Source organism: Megascapheus bottae, chromosome 19 (genome assembly GCF_031878675.1).
Source record: "Megascapheus bottae isolate mThoBot1 chromosome 19, mThoBot2.hap1, whole genome shotgun sequence".
In the NCBI taxonomy this organism is placed as follows: Eukaryota; Metazoa; Chordata; class Mammalia; order Rodentia; family Geomyidae; genus Megascapheus; species Megascapheus bottae.
Genome location: NC_143527.1, coordinates 20,410,172 through 20,422,786, shown reverse-complemented (window position 1 = coordinate 20,422,786; position 12,615 = coordinate 20,410,172).

Genomic DNA, 12,615 nt, shown 5'->3' with positions numbered 1-12,615 from the left:
GTGTGTGTGTGTGTGTGTGTGTGTGTGTGTGTCTGTGTCTGTGTCTGTGTCTGTGTGTCTGTGTTAGGAGGTATATGTCCAACTCTTATCCAAGATGAGGTTCCATTAGAAACCATTACATGAAAGACAGTCACTCTCCCAACAGTCAATGGAAACAGAATCTTTCTTCCAGATCTTCTAATGGCTCTGAGATTCAGCCAGCCCTGCAAGCTGGAGGCAGAGGTCAAGCCACCTTGGACAGATCCTTAAGGCTAAGCACCCACCCCACCCCCATCCAAGGCTCTGGGCTCTTCTGTGTTGTAGCTGAACTCTGTAGGGGTAACTCTAGGGAAACAGGGCCTTTGTGAACTGTTCCTTTGATGAGAAGCATAATATAAATACAAATTGCTATTCTGTCAGCTTCTGAGGAGCCACTTCAATCCGTTTGGGCACCTTTGATTTTGCTCTCTCTAATTCCGTTTCTCCTTTAAAAAATTTAATAAGAGCATGTTTTTATCTGGCCTCAAGGGAGTAATTTATTTATTTAAAGTAATAATAAAGTTTCAGCATAATCCCTAGTTCCCAAGGGGGCAAGGAGACTCTTTGAACAATTTATTTTTCCCATCCTTGAAGTGTGAGGGAGACTGAGAGGCTGCCTTGTGGGGTCCCAGGGCCCACTGCCATGGTAACGGCCAGAGCCTCTGGGCTGCCTGGCCATTGGTGGCTGGGAATCAGGGAGTTGAAAGATGGACTTCTAGCTCTCTTCTTTCCCTCCCCCTTTAAGAAATGGGTGAGTAAGCTGGCTGCTCACACTTATAGGCCTAGCTACATAGGATGCTGAGATCTGAGGACTGTGGTTCAAAGCCAGCCTGGGTAGGAAAATCTGTGGATCTCTTCCTTTGAGGGGAGAAAGTTAAGGGGCAGTACTTTAGCTCTAAGTTCAAGTTCCAGTACCCACCCAAAGAGAAAGACAGAAAGTCAGAGACAGAGACAGAGGATAAGGAAGGAAGGAAGGAAGGAAGGAAGGAAGGAAGGAAGGAAGGAAGGAAGGAAGGAAGGAAGGAAGGAAGGAAAGAAGGAAGGAAGGATAGGGCACTAACTCAGTTGCAGGATTAGTAACTGTAAAATACTTTCTGACCAAATGGGCTCAATATCCATAGTGGAAGTTCATATGAAGGAAATCAGGACAGATGAATAGGTGCTTGCCCTCAGTTTCCTCTTAATACTATAGAATCAGAGCATGGGGCTCTAAGAGGTAGATGAGTGAGAAATAGGAAGAATTCAGAACTCTTGGTCTTTAGTGTGGAATGGGGAGATATTGAAACTATTTCTACCAGAAAAAATTAAGCATTCATATGGCAGCCAGTGTTTGAACTAGTTTATATTCTTGATGATGTCTACCATTTGTTAAAGCAAACACTACTGCTATTCCATATATTTAATAAGTGAAATGGAGTTTATATAATTAGGTAACTTGGCCAAGATTGGATAGCTAGTAAGTGACAGGCTCAAAATTAACGTTAATTCTAGAACCCATATGGATCTTATCTGTTCATTACCTCTTAGGAATTTGGATAGGGAGGAGATGAGAGTAGTTTTATAAATTAAGAATAGATTTGAAAGCTGGGCATGGTGGCTCGTGCCTGTAATTCAAAACAAAAAAACAAAACTTTAGTGAGAATGCAAGGCCCTGAGTTCAAGCCCAAGTTTTGGCAAAAGAAAAAAAATTGTTTCAAGTAATAAAAAGAAGACTTGACTTAAGGAATGGGATTCTATTTTTCTTGTCTACTGTTGAGTCTAGAGGTGGGCTGTAATGAGCACACACTCAAATGGATCATCGAAACACATCAAGAATTTCATGCCCTCCTCTCACTCTCATTACCTTCTTGTTTCAACAAAGGTTGTACAAACTGGCACCACTACCTCATGCCTGTAATCCTAGCTACTTTAGAGATAGAGAACCAGAGAGCTGAGCTTAAGGCCAGCCAAGGAAAAAAAGCTTAGATAAGGTTTTGTTAGAAAGACCTCATCTTAACCATCGTTGGGCATGGTGGTTCAAAACTATCATTTCAGCTACAGTGAGAAGCATAAATCGAGGACTGCATGGAGGCTGGCTCATGGGAAAAGAGACGTTATCTTCAAAATGACTAGCGCAAAATATGCTAAAAGTATGATTCAAGCAGTGGAATACCTGCCTAACTAGTGTAAAACTCTGAGATTAAACCGTAGTACTGACAGAGGAAGTAAGAAAGGAAAAGGGCAAGAAGGGAGAAGGGAAGGACAGAAGGAAAATAGGAAGGAAAGGAAGAAGGAAGGAAAAGACAAAGAAAGATTATAATTAGATAACTGTTGCCTCAAATGGCCTGTCTTTATTCAAGCAGGAGAATGAAGAAAATTTGACAGTATCTAATAGAAAACACTTCTCAAAACCAACCACTTCCCAATAAAAGTACAATCTTCCATCTCAGCTGCAAAAGACTTCACTGGAAGGTAAGCTGAGCAAAGCAGGAATCTATCTGTCTTTCCATATTCTGCAGTGCAAGGACAGAATGACTCTTTCACATAGAGATTCCTTGACTTACACACTGGATGGCCATTGAGTGCTCAGAATGGAGAGGAATATCCTGGACAGGAGATCTCACGTGCAAAGATGTTACTGGCCTGTAACACTGCACTGCAAACCGTAAAATGAACAGATATTCATCTCTCACAGCTCTGTATGCTGGGAAGTCCAAGACCAAGGTCCCAGCATTGGGTTCAGTGAAAAGCTTGGTACTGCATCTTCATACAAGAGAAGATAGCCAATCAAGTAGGAGAAGGAAGCCTCCTTTAAATGGGCTGAGCCCCCTGAGAGAACCAGCAGTTCTCGTGGACTGTCTCTTAAAGATCTCTCCCTTTTACCCTCCCACTGGCAACACCTGAAGTTTAGAAGGGCCACATTCAAATCACAGCAGATGGTGCAGCTTGGCAAAGTATGGATTGCCCAAAGTTTGGTGGAGAACTGGTGGGAAAATACACTCCAAAGCCAACTGGGCTTGGATGAGTACAAGATGAAGGCGCCAAGCTTCGTCTGTACAGGCATGCACTGTTGTTTCCATACCCCTGTCAGCCACATTCTCTGGCTCATAGCTCTAACAAGATGCATATGTTACTTACTTTAATTTGCTAAATTTCAAAGAACTTGTCCCAAGCCTCAGGGCTGGATTCCATTGCAGGAAAAAGGTTCTAGGTTTATATATGCAGGGCTTTGTACTCCATTTTAAGTAGATTGTATCACTGTAAATAGATCATAGAAGAATTCTTCTTTTTCTACTTCGATTTGCTCATTGAGAATGTCTTTTCTATAAGACAAAAGGAGATCTGTCATTGATTAAAGGGATTAAAAATAAGAACAAGGACAATGGGGGTTGTGTTAGTGACAGGATATAGGGTGATTTATTACAAGTATTGCAACAGTTTCTTTAAAGTGGAATTTTATTTTGGTTAAACAGAGGAGGAAAACTAATTCAGATCATAGACACTGGTGTGTCTTTATGAATGTAATTGTTAAAACAAAAAAAAATCAAAAAACAAAACAAAACAAAAAAAAACCTTTCTAGAGGTGGAGATACTTCCCGCAGGCTTGAGGAAGCACTCTGGGAAACCCTGATGTGGTAATACCTTGTCTCCACCGCTAAGACCCAGTGCTGCCAGAGGGGATACCCTGTGGCTCTTGGGTTCATGCAGTCTCTTCAGGGGAATTCTAGTCCCTTGGTGACTTATCATAGATAATGTGCCGATCACCGCCAACAAATCAGGACATAGATCTTCAGTGTCTTTCCATGAGAGAAATTTTTTTTCCTGAGCTGTCTCTGAGCTTGTCCCTTCTCTTCTCAGCTAGAGAACAAAGAACATACCTTTTTTAATTTGCAGCCTAGCCAAGAGTCTTTTGTTTCTCACAAGATCCTCTCTTGAACTCATTCCTAGTGTTTGCTTTCCACATCCTCAATAGACCCAGATGCAAAAATATCCTGCTTCCCCATTGGACCTAAGAAATCTAGTATTGAACACTTTGGAAGTTCAGCCACTTTATGGATGTTTTATATTTGTTGAACAGCCTAGTGGATGCGGCCAAGGCTCTGAGCCATCTTGAAGGATGTCACAATTCTTAGATGCCGTTTCTTCCCCATGTAATGCTCCTCTCGTGTGGCTGTCTGTGATCACACAATCACTAGAAATCTGGCATCGTCCACTCTCTGGTGGCCTGGTTGGCCTTCTCTAGCACGTTCTCCCCTTAATACCATCAATCACTATCTCTCCCAGGGCAGACATCAGAAAAAACGCTTCAAGTTGGACTCTCACCAAACCATGTTTGGTTTGATGGGTGTGTCGTTCTTCACATTTGCACTGTATATCATGAGCCTGTGGTCTTGCAGGAAATAGACAAGGCACGCAACTTCAATCTTAAAAGTTTAAGAATGTATGATGTGACCCACATTTATTTACTGAAGTTTTGCCTAGTTAACCCTTGGACTGAATTAGACCCCAAGGTAGTGCTTTAATGCACACAAACACAAGCCACGTCCTGCCTTCTAGAAAGTTACAAGTTAAGAGTTAATAACTAAGTGTCTTATATGCCACTTGAGAGACACACCCACAAAACCACAAAGGGATAATGTGATTAAAAATATAATAAAGTGCCAGGCTGCATGGCACAGACTACTAAAGCTATGTTGATCCAAGAAGAAGCTGTAAGAAGAGGTTACCAGTTTATTTCCTGCACCCTGATCTCCAACAAAATGCCCACATGATATTTTGCAATGTTTGACTCCTTTAGCTTCACATTAAGGAACACCTTTCTACCTCTGAGACTTAGCAAGCAATGGTGGGAAACTTAGGTTGTTGAAGATGTGTATGAAGAATCTAAGTGAGCATCTTTCTTTAGGATTTCAGGATTCCTATATGGATCAAGACAGTCCGCAAATCAACAATATAAGGTTAGCATTTTTCTCATTTAAGCCCACAGACTAACAAAAATACGTGATCAGAATGCTGTCCTTTTTCAGGGTGAGCTATCCTTACATCCAAAGCTTTTGCTATGTAGATTACATAATTCTTTGCCTTTAATATGTGAGTCCTCTTTTTCTTTCTTTTTATCCTTTTTATTCTTGGCGGGGATAAAAGTCTAGAAAGGGAACCAGCACTGAACACTACAGAGCACTGTTAGAAACCAAACCAATTTTCCATAATTCATGGCCTTGTGTATAATACATTTTGAACAAGAACATGAAATTTTATACCAAGAAAGGACAGTTCTTGGGGCTCTGTAGAGAAATGAAGTTAAACTATGATTGTGCCTTGTGTTCAAAGTGATTTACTCAACTCACAGTTTCCTTTGGCATTCTAGGCTGATCATTTTAAGTGCCTCTTGGTCTTACTGCCTCCCAAGTGTCTGTTTCTGGGTTCATTCCTAAGCGCTCTTCATTTCTCACCCCTCCCACTGGCCCAACCATAATAATCATGTGCCACTGGTTATAGTGGCTTCATGTTCCTATGTGAAGAGATAACAAATGCAATTTGTCTTATCTTCATACACTGGTCTTTGCTTTTATGTATGTTAGGGAGACTGCAGAGCTCTCTGCCAGACAAGTAAGAAATTAGCTTATTAGAAGAATGAAGGCTTAATATTAGATAATAAAAGACCACCTCGACCATTTATTGTGGCCAGAAAGCTCATATCATTCCAGGCATTATCAGAACCTGCAGTCAATTATTGTATATTGAAAATGTAGATTAATTAAGTACTGATTATTAAATCCTTTTGTCTTCCCATCACTATCAGATTATCAAGAAAACAGAATTGTAGATAAAATCCTAGACTGAGAATATAGAACCTTAGCTACTAAATATTACTGTGTAAAATATCTCCAAAGACCTCATATTACAGTTGCAATGTGGGAAAGAATCTGTTACTCTGTTACAAATTTCAGAAGAATACTATTTATTCCTAACTATACACAATCTCAGAGAATTCAAATACTCAATTTCAGTACATATGCTAACTGGACATCTGATTAGTCTTTCTTCTGCCAAGAATTTTATGACTAAAATAAATTCTAAAAACACCTATTTTAATCTAACTCCTCTGTTTTCACATTTAGGATATAAAATCTCCAAATAGTTAATTGACTTTTAAAACATCATACATATATGTGGAAATAAAGCTAGAAGAATAGCAGTCATTTACATGGTAGATGGCTAAGTGGGTATAAATTAAAACCACTGTCCTATTTATTTTTATTTCAGCCATTCCAGCTTTCTGTTTTCCGTTTTCTGTTTCTACCACAAATCAAGCAGTCTTCACCCTAAGCCTGCTTGGAGAGCAAATGTTGACCCTCTGATGCTCTTCATGAACTCCTACCTGCCTAGAGTATGGGAAATTCTTATTTTTTATTATTAGCTTTTTTGCTTTTAGAAATGTATGTCTTTACTCAATACTTTAATTCTCTCAACACCCAATGAGATCCATGAAAAATGTGTCTGTAAAGCTCATTATATGGACATCAAATAGAGGTAAGTATTGGACTAATTTTAAAGAGAAAATTTGTCTACTGGTTTCTTTTATAACTGGTTTTCTCCTTCCTGGAATTTTAAAAAAGAGATAAATTAGCATCGCTTACCAAAAACTCTTGAATTAGAAGACGAAGCTTCAGAAGGAAGATTCTAGCCTCTTTGCTAACATGAACATGGAGAAGCCACAGGAGGAGTTGTCTCTGGTTCCTAGAGGCGTGGTTGAGATTCTATGGATGAGTTTAAGGTTCACAGTGAGGCTGGGCCCCAGTGATTCCCACTTCCTTCCCTAGTACCTTGCTCATTTTCCAGTCAGTACGGCATGCTCCACTTACTCCTAATGGTTCTGTCTTAACCACACTCCCCATTTCTCATGCCTATGAGTGGAAATGTGACCTTGGCATGGTGGCAAATCATAAATCCTCCTGAGCTTTTCTCCTGCCTGTGCATTGGCTGTTTACCATCTAATTCTTCATACTGTTAGCGACAGTTCTTGGAAATCAGTAGATATCTAAGGGTTCATTGGCATAGGCTCAGAACTGAAAGTTCCTGCCCTATATGTAGGAGCCTGAGGGTAAAAGATTATTTTCCTTCTCCAGATCCTTTCCTGAGAGGCTGACAGTGTGGCTAGAGCTACCTTAGGTTTCAGCAGTCTGCAGCGGCCCTGAGAGGGCATTGTCCTGTCTTCTGCAGACTTCCATTATTGTGGTTAGTAGTATGCATGATAATGGCAGTATAGTTCTTTCCCCTTGAAGATAGCTTTTAAATTTGCTCTGTTGGCCTCTTGATGAAATAGCTTCATGCATATTAATGACATCTTTTATTTACTGAGCAGCACCATTAAGCACTTTGAAATACCAGATTCCATCCAAGGTCTCCAGGGAGACAGGCCAATATCTCTAGACTTACTGGATGAATGGGAAACTGAGGAAACAAAAACAGCTCAGTAACTTCCTGAAAGCAACACAGAGTCCCTGAACTACATATGGTGTCTGCTTAGCAGATGGTCCAGGTCTTGACTGAGCAGAACTATAGTGGGCTTTCTGCACATCCATTCATTCTTGTAACAGACTTTTATTGAGCATTTGCCATGTATACAGTACCATATAGGCCACTGAGTGGGAAGGGGGATGAAGACAAGACCGGACCATGGAAGGACAGACTGTGGTTCAGGTACCACCAAATCTCTGCCTGACAGAGAAATTAGAGTAGGTCCTAAAGTTACAACAGCATCACACTATTTAAGGTTTTGCAAGATAACTAACTCTAAATGTTCATGCGTCTTCACCCAACAACTCCACTTCTAGAAGAGTCACTATTGGTAAAAATGAGTTGTCCTAGGAAAGATATCCATGATTCTGCCAGAGTGTGGATATCTGCAGACCAATGCTTTCATTATTGTATTTGTGTGTGTGATCATAGGATTGGATGTAAATATTATGTGTGCTGCTAAGTAGATAGGAGTAGACAGGCAGATAGATAGGAAATGACAAAAATAGAGAAATCCGATTTCTGAAAAAAATTACACATTGAATTGGTATGTGGGAAGGGATAGGAAAGGAAATATTCTTTATTTAATGTCACATTATTTTAAACTCAGAATATCAGCAGTTTTGGTTCTGTTTCAAAAATAAACTATTTAAAAGTAAATACCTAAAAGGCATTACCCATCCCTTAAAGACCTAACAAGCTGGGCACAAGAGCTCAATCCTATAGTCTTAGTTCTGTGGGAGGCAGATACCAGGCTTCATCTAGGAACAGTGGTGTGTGTCCATGGTCCCAGCTGGTGGGGAAGGAAAATGCCTGATACAGTGGCATGTGCCTAACTTTCCCAACCACACTGGGAAGCAAAAGGAAGAAGTTTGGAGCCCAGGCATGAATAGATCTTGAAAATAGCCAAATCAAAAAGAGACAGGAAACATAGCTTAAGTGGTAGAGAGTGTGCGCAGAGCATCCACCTGACAAGAGCCAGGTTCTGAATTCAGAGTTTAAATTCAGACTCCAGTTTAAAAACAAAAAGTCTTGCAGCTCATTGACTATATTAGCAGAAAGAAGAGCAACATTGGACTAGTCCATGAAGGGTGTTTTCTTGAAAGGGTGTGAATGAGCTATATAGGGCGCATATTGAGAGAAAGTGTCCCATCAGGAATATGGACCACAGACTTCATGCCTGCCCTAGCTATGGTAAAGTTCCTCTCTGGATTCTAGATCATCTAGATTACACCTATCTCAGGAAGAAACCACAAACCAGTCAATACTCCCCTTAAGATAGGGAAGTATCAAACCAATCCTTCTAGGCTCTGTTCCAAACTCATTACAACTGCCTCTAGCATGTAAGGGATGATGCTGGGAAGGATTTGGATAGCTTTGCTGATTGGAAATTTCTCTCTCTGACTTTGAGCTCTTCCTGACATACATCAAGAGTGAATTGCAGGGGGTATTATCGAAATTAACTTGGCACCATGCTCTCGCTGTGTGCATGCACTGTAACAGCACATACCTGCTGAGCTGAGGGCACATGGGATGGCTCTTCAGTGTGCATACCCATCGTAGTCTTGCTACTGACTAAATGCAAACCTTTCTGGAGAGAAGAGTAAAAGGGCTGAGTATAAAGCCCATGTGAAAGATAGAGCGGGCTGAGAAGCAGCCTCATTCTGACCTGAAAGCTAGAATGGCTTTGTTGAAGAAAAAACACTTGTCCTGAAAAATGAAAGGAATAAATTTTAATCAGCCGAGAAGGTGGGAAATATAAAGGTGAAGTACAGAGGGATTCCAGCTACTGTTCTAAAGGCTCCCCCACACACACACACACACACACACACACACACACACACACACACACACACACACACACACGCACACACACGGAATCTTCATAATAACCCAGTGAGAAAGGTTCTGCTATACTGCTCATTTTACAGATGAGAAGGCTAAGACAAGAAAAGGTTAATTTGCTGTTCTAACGTCTAAGAGAGAAGAAGTGAGGCTACAAGGATTCAAACTCTGGAAGTTTCATTCTAGTCATGGTGTTACTTTCAGAACTTTTAGCTTGTGGGCCACAGGAAAGGAGAGGTGAAGAACATCAAAGGTGAAAGGAGCAGGTGCACAGGACCATGAGAGTCCTACCGTAACTATAATAGGGACTGTCCCTGGAAGGAAAGCAGATCTGGCCTTGTGGTAGCCCTGGGGTGCTGAGTAAAGGCCTCAGAACTCAACTAGACGGAGTTGGAGGCCATGGACAAATTTCTGGCAAAGAAATAACATGGTTTGTTTTGTTGTCTTATAGCAATACATTTAGTGAAGACAAGAAAGACTAAATTTGGGAAGTGAGGGAATGAAGATTTAGAAGGAGATACTGAAGGATAAATCAAATCTTGGCAACAAATGGGCCATTGTGGGGAGAAGCCACCTTCTCCTTGTTTTCACTGGCTGTTGGGGCTCTGGTGGAAAGTGCGTGGGGAAGCCTAGGAGAAAGCCTGAGGTGTCTGTTCAAGCACAAGCCATACCCAGCCAGAGCTGTCATGTTCAAGAAGACCTTAGTCTCTTTTTGACAAACCCAGGTTTCAAAACCATCTTGCCCATTCAGTTGAGTTGGGTCTCCTCTCCCAGATCCTCAGAGACTCAGCTTGAAAATTAGAACACTGTTGGTTCTCAGGGCCTAAAGCAGTGTATAAGAGCAGATCCAGCAAAGCCAAAGCAACCAGCAGTGTTGGCCTTTTCCACATAGGTTTCTGGGGAGGGGGGCAGTGACAACTGCTGGGGGTCTGGAGGCACACTGAGCTTGGCCCAGTTTGCTCTGCTCTATTCCTAGTTTCTCCACACTGTAAATCGCAGACATTATAGCCAGGCACTTTCTTTATGGCTTACTTTCATCTCGAAATGTTCCCGTGTTACATTTTCATGTAACTTATGCACCTCGAATGTTGTAAAAACTGCCGTAAAAGTCAATATAAATGCAATAATGTCACGTCAGTCAAAGGCAGCAGAGCAGCCCTTTTGAGCAAACAATTGGAAAACTAGAGGGAAAACTCAATTGCTCCATGTTGCAAATTGATTAAAGATATGAATCAGAAAATTAAAGGGCTTTTGGAGTTTAGGTTATTACTAACTGCTTTACTTTATGGAGCAATTACTTTGATTCTATCTCGAGTCCAGTAAAGTGACTGCCAGCATATGGTGAGATGGCGCCCTGTGTCTTTCTTATTAATGTGAATTGCTTGAGAAGAGGTTGAATGAATGCATATGTGCATCTCAGCCATGTGAAATCCATTCTTAAGCATCTTATTTTAAGCAGTAATATAATCGTTTATAGTTAGAGCCACACCTCAGTCACCCTAAACCTGCATTGTCTTCTCATCAGCCACGAAGGGCAATGCTGCTTTTGAAAGAATAGGATGGGGGCCAGGAGTTTGGCCTAGCAATAGAGTGCTTGCCTAGCATGCACAAAGCCCTAGGTTCCATTCCTTGGTTACCACATACACAGAAAAAGCAGGAAGTGGTGCTGGTAGAGCACTAGCCTTGAGAAAGTTCAAGGACAGTGCCCAGGCCTGAATTCAAGCCCCAGGACTGACAAAAAATAAAAATTAAGTAAAGAAAAAAAAAAGAATGGAATGTTTACTTGCATGAGTGTATGGACTTGTATATGTATAATATACCATGCATATGCATGGTATAGCCTAGGTTGCTCATACATACATATATGTTCATGTATACCATGCATATATCTGTATGACATGTGCAGAGAGGGTTGAGGTATTGCTAACATGAGCTGATTTCTATTGCCACCATACTAAGTATTACTGTGTCATTCTCATTTGATTGTCTTAGCATCCAAAAGCCCGTAATTAGATAGCCATTCCTTTGGAGCTTAAACCTTTTGGTCTTGAGCCCCCTTGAATAAGCATCATAGGATCGAATAAACTTGAGCTCAGAGAAAACCTTAGCAATAATTAATTTGGCCCTTTGGGCCTTGGCAGCCAGGAAGCTAAGAGCTAAATTTAATATTCCGTAATTACCTTGTGCTGTATCCCTGGCCTAGCATGGAGCTGCACACATTCAGTGGGTGCTCAGGGAAGAAAAGCTGAATAGAGGAATGGGAGATAATGAATAATAGTCACATTTATATTGCTTACTGTGAGTGAGAGCTTGCCAGTGTGCCAAGTGTTTCACAAACATTACCATAATTAGCCCTAACAATAGCTCTCTCAGCTATTTTCAAGATCATTTCACAGAAGAGGCAGCAGGCTCAGAGAAGGTAAGTGACTAGTCCATGATTACCCAGCTTGGACTTCTGCACCAGAACCCCAACATCTATTCAAAAATGAAGAAAGTAAAGAAAAAGAAAATGAGCAAAAACACAGGGTAACCGGAGATGTACTCAGATGGGGTGCCAAAATTGACCCCAAATTAGGGAACTGAATTTTCCTTGTGAATTACTTTGGAAATGCATGGCACATGGAAATAGATATTACCTAGCTTCCTGTAGAAAGTAAGTTGTCTCAACAAGTAGAACTTAATTGTAAGTGAATTAGAAATTTCAAATTATCTTTAGGAAAATATGGATCACACAGAAGCAGTGTTGTTTAGCAACAGAAGCACAGGCCAAATAAACTTTTAAGTAGTGTGCTGAGTGCCCACTTGGTAATGTCCAAAGGGCTGGGTGCCAGAGCACAGGCTTTGTAAGATGCAGTCATGCTGACATCTGAATCCAAGAGCCAGGCTGATCCCATGTTCACCAGCTATGTCTGTCACATGCAAAAATTTGCTATAACCTGATTGGTATAGGAATGACAATATTTGGGGTAAATTAGTTCATGATCAGTCTGACATATCTTTCTAAGGTTAACTGGAGACCATGATTGGTCTCCAGTTTTGCATGCTACTCCTTCTTGCATGCTGACTAACTTGGTTCATGGCTCTATATGACTGACAATTTCTGGAGTAAAGAGTTCACCAAGTTTGGGTTCAGTAAGCCTTAAAGACCCCAGAAGTACATGTGTTTACACTTGTTATTTTTTTTTAAATAAAATAAATGATCTGTCCTTATACAATTTGTCTCTTCTGGTCACTATTTATTTTACATTTTTG